Source organism: Fukomys damarensis, unplaced genomic scaffold (genome assembly GCF_012274545.1).
Source record: "Fukomys damarensis isolate Sample0158 unplaced genomic scaffold, DMR_v1.0_HiC HiC_scaffold_31, whole genome shotgun sequence".
In the NCBI taxonomy this organism is placed as follows: domain Eukaryota; kingdom Metazoa; phylum Chordata; class Mammalia; order Rodentia; family Bathyergidae; genus Fukomys; species Fukomys damarensis.
The window spans coordinates 8,074,650-8,079,406 of record NW_022900943.1 but is presented as its reverse complement, the minus strand read 5'-3'; the positions used below and the strand labels follow the sequence as shown (position 1 = coordinate 8,079,406).

Here is a 4,757-nt window from a genome sequence, read left to right as displayed (position 1 = left end):
ACATAAACAAAGTTGTTACAGTAATTAAAGAAATATCTTGTCCTACCAGATTTATCATCTGTGCCATTTTGGGAGCAGTTTCAGCTGAATGGTTTTTGTTCATCATCTATACTATTTTTCTTATTTATTGCTTGTCTCGTAAATTTTAATTGGAAACTTTGCAGTTTACCTTGTTGCTTGCTTGACTTTTTTTTATTTTTTGTATTTGAATAAATGTCATTGAGCCTTGTTTTGGTATATAATCAAATCACTCCAAGAAATATTTTGATACTTTTCAATCTCTCTGTTAAGAAAATTAAGAAACATGAGATCAGTTTTTATTCTACAACTACTAATTCCCACTTCTGCAGATAAGGCTAAGAACTCCAAGTTCCCAGTACTTTGTGAATTTGAGGTTTTCCCCTCTGGTGAGAGAAGAGGGTGACTGGGACCCTGCCCATGAGACCGTATGGGGTTCAGGTGGTCATATTGCTTGTCCCGGGGAATTCTCACACACGCAGCATTGACCTCGGCGTGACCTGACTCCTCCTACTCAGACTCCCAGGGTTTTCCCTCTCTGTTGTCTCTCCTTGTCTCAGCAAGCCACAGGTCTTCGGACCTCCTTCGACTCCCAGCATCCTCTCCTCAACTCTGTCACTCAAACGACCTCTGCTCTCCCACTATACTGCATCTGAAATTCTCTTCCTACGCCCTACGTACCTGTTGGGTAAGTATAGGACTCTCTCTCTCTCTCTCTCTCTCTTTTTATCAAGAATCTTTTTTTTATATATACAATGCCTTCAACATTAGTTTCATTTTTTCCTACTTTTTCTTTGGCATATTATTAAATATTGATCTAAATTATTTCTATTTGTAGATTTTTTTTTTTTTGTAAAGCAAGAATTTTGGAACACTTCACCTGAGCACTGTATTTTTAATGTCACAATGTCAGTAGGGATTACCTGGCTGGATAATAATCTCCATGTGGCACCAACCAAGACAAAACCTTAGTGGTATTCCAGGTCCTCTCTCTCCTTTTATTCTTTCTCCTTTCTCTCCTTTCCTCCCTCTTTTTCTCTTACTATGGAGACTCACTCTTTATTTTTCATTAAGTTTATTGATACACGTTAGGTGTACAGTACACTTACATTCATCATTGGGGTCTTGTATCTTTACATGATGTATCTTGGTCCTTATTTTTTTCTCATAACCCTGCCCTCCCTTCACCCTGTCCACCCTTCTCTATTTACAAAGACTTTGTTTCCATGTTTTTCCTTTTGCTGTATTTTTTCTTTTCCCTTCTTTCCTTTCCCCTACCACTCCAACTTCCCCTACTATCTTAGATCTTTTCTTCCTATTTCACATTATCAATTGTACAATTTGAAACTTATTCACATTTTTAGTCTTTTTTTCAATTAATAACTTCTTTATTCTGGCGAAGCAAATCAAATTCATATATATACATATATATATACATATATATACCCCCAAGGATGACATGGCTGAGGTCTCAGCTCAAGTACCTCCAAATACATTGGACGGGTCCATACCCTGACCTTTCTGCATTTTATTTCTTGGTTGTTTTCCAGTCATTGCCATTTTCTGCTTGTGTCCTTCAGTGGTGCGAGCTTTTTTGTAGGGCCAGATTTCTTCAGAGCTGCATCCGGGGTCCACATGCCCCACTGGTGCTCCAGGTACAGCGGAGCATCCTTCACCTGCAGGGTGCTGGGCTTGCGACGCCGAGAGAGCTGAAAGGCTGCTGTCATCTCGCTCTCGATGAAAGTCGCCAGCGATCTACAGCATCTCCTCCATGTCCTCATCCCTCTGTTCATTAGGATCCATTTCTCGTACTAAGCCCTGTAACTTCTTCTTGGTCAAATCCTGATTGTTCTCAGAGCTAAGACGACCTCCTGTCCCAGGAGTATCTTGACCACAGTGGTGCTATTGACCATGGAGCCCTGTGGAGGGGTGCTGGCTGGCTCTGGATTTATGGATGAAAAATTGGAGAGGTTGATAAGTGTTGAGGGGCCAAAGTGGTTCATAATCTGCCGAGCTTTGGGCTTCAGCTCATAGAGCTTATCGAGATCTTGCTTCTCCTTGGAGCTGTGAGGACCACAGCCAATCAAAGGCAGCAGCAACTATCTCCCCGTGATATGCGGAGACCGCCCCAGTGAAGCTTTTGTCTCAGCAGCCGGTCTGACTGCATGGCCCTCCCTGAGTACTTTCCCCTCACTTTTAGTTTTTCACATGAGAGAAACTGTTCGGTATTTACACATGCGTGTCCTCTTTATTTCACATGAGAGTATGGCCTCAATATGCATCTATCTATCTATAAATGACTCTAGTTTCTCATTATTTATGGCTGAGTAGTACTCCACTTTATAGAAAAAACATGACTCATCCTTTAATGCCTCTCCATTTGGTTTGTTCCAACATCATGGCAGTCTAGAGACTATAGTGATTTAAGACTAGAGAATGAGGATTTTGAGAAATCAAAGTGCCACTTGCAAGATCTCTTGTGATCCAGGTTTTAAAATTCACACGACCAAACAATGAATTTCTGATACCTTTGGTTTGTTACAAGGGAGTTAGTTACAGGTCTTGCCAAAACTCGAATTGCTCTATGACACAAGGATATGAATCTTACAGGAAGCTACTATAGATACAATAAGGAGAGCATCTCCAAAAATGTCTACTATGCTATTGTTTGTATTAAAAGAGAGAGAAGAAGAAATTGTCCACAAAGAGGAATTAAAGAATTTCAATATTACAATATAAAATGAAAGATGTACATATAGATTCACTATTTAAATATGTAGAGGAATGTTTATATATTTGTGTCCACATAAATGTAGGTAGGATACCAAAACATTTTTATATACTTAAGTATTTCTTTTGTTTAGCTTCAATGTTTTTTAATGGTATGTGGGAAAATAAGGCATGTTGTACTTGGAAGTTGGCTGTTCTTGCTTCTATCATTAAAAAAGAATTATTTAAAATTTAATTTGCTCCTTTTTGTTTGAAGAAATCCACTACAACTTTAATAATTTTATAAACTTTGCCTCTTGCAAATGTCCCAACAAATCAGTTAATGCTTGATAAATACATGGATAGGACAGCAATAAATATTTTCCTTTTCAATTTATTTACTAGATATTTCCTAGAGATACATTTATCTTTGATAACAAGATAGGTGGAATATCCCCCAAGGTTTGTAAATGTATTTTTAAATTTAGTTTACTTATATAATTCTTATTGAATGCAACTGAAATCTATCACATTTTTTTGAAGTAAGGAAGAAATCAACTACTTCATTTTTTAAAATCTAGCAAATATATCCTTAAGTAAGATGTCCTATTTTATTTTGAAAATGTTTAGCTACTAGAATATAGGCTCCACATACATTTTTACATATTTCAAAACCAAATAATCATTTTTTATAATATGCTATTGATTTCCTGATGTATGCTTTTAAGATAGCATTTGCACTGGTACCTTAAATCCAGATTTATGCTACTTTAATAGTGTTATTCCAAATTTAGATCAGGTGACAAGAATACCATAAATTTGTAGATATTCATTATGGTGATCACTTTCTCTTCTACAATACAAACTTTGAAGGTCCTTCAAAACCACGTGCATTGATAAGGCTACAGCGATATAATTCGTGAGAGTTAAAGTCACAACATCTGAAGGAAGCTATCATCACTATATAAAGAAGCTCATATTCAATGTAAATACTAGAACAGAATGGCTGACAGTCTCCACAATATTTCTGATAATTTGCAGTGGGAGAAATATAAATTATTGGGTTGAGATGGAAATTATTATTTAAAAATGAAGTTAATTATGAGGTGGAAAAAATTATTGTTGCTTATCTTTTAGAAAAAAACTCCCAGACTGGGGATTTAGCTCAGCGCTTCGGTGGCCTGCCTTGCAAGTGCAAGGACTCGAGTTCAATCCCGGGCACCCAAAAAACAACAAAAAACCTCCCTTTAATTTAAAATCCAATTTGATGAGTACAAACATACCAAAAAACATGCACATAAAAATTAATTTCACCTATGTATTTGGAGAGAATGACAGTGTTAGGCATTTCATATTCAAACAAATCTCTGAGAAGAACTGAGAACTGTGATTAGCTTCTGTTCCACAGATACGAGTACAGTTAGTCCCTGTTCCAGTTCTATGTAGTCATGAGGTTCTAGGTAACGCATAAAAATTGCTTCTTGTTTGTATTTTTCATTTTTGTAAAAGAAAGGGGCCCAAAGTAAAAATATGAACCCTTTGTCATCTTTAAATAATCTAATTTCTAGGTCTTGGCTTTTCAATCAATCCTACTTTTATTTTTTTTAATATAAAATTATTTTTAATTGATGTTGAAGCAAAAGCAATCTCAGGAAGATTTATCCCCTATGTCTTTTCAAATAAAAATTAAATGAGTTTTTTTCAGAAGAATCATTGTAGTGCTTAGGAAAGAAAAAAAAAAAAAGAACTATAGAATTATGTATGTTTACATTTCCAGTGCTGTTTGGTCTTGGAGAACTTCCTTTAAGTGAGTAATATATTCTAACATTATGCATATACATCTGTGTGTGCATGTGTACATGTGTTACATGTGTGAGACTCAGACAGAAAATAAGAGGGGGAAATCTGCAGAACATAACAATATAACCCACCCACCCCCAGTACTGGGAATTGAACTCAGGACCTTGAGCTTGCCAGGCAGGTTTGGTGCCACTGAGTTAAATCCTTGGCCCAATACTATAGCTTTTATA

The 4,757-nt window shown here is 36.5% G+C and overlaps 1 pseudogene; it reads right to left on the bottom strand.

The window, feature by feature from the left end:
* Window positions 1-1,494: 1,494 nt before the first annotated feature.
* On the bottom strand, window positions 1,495-2,021 carry LOC104866812 (annotated as a pseudogene).
* Between the last annotated feature and the right edge of the window lie 2,736 nt (window positions 2,022-4,757).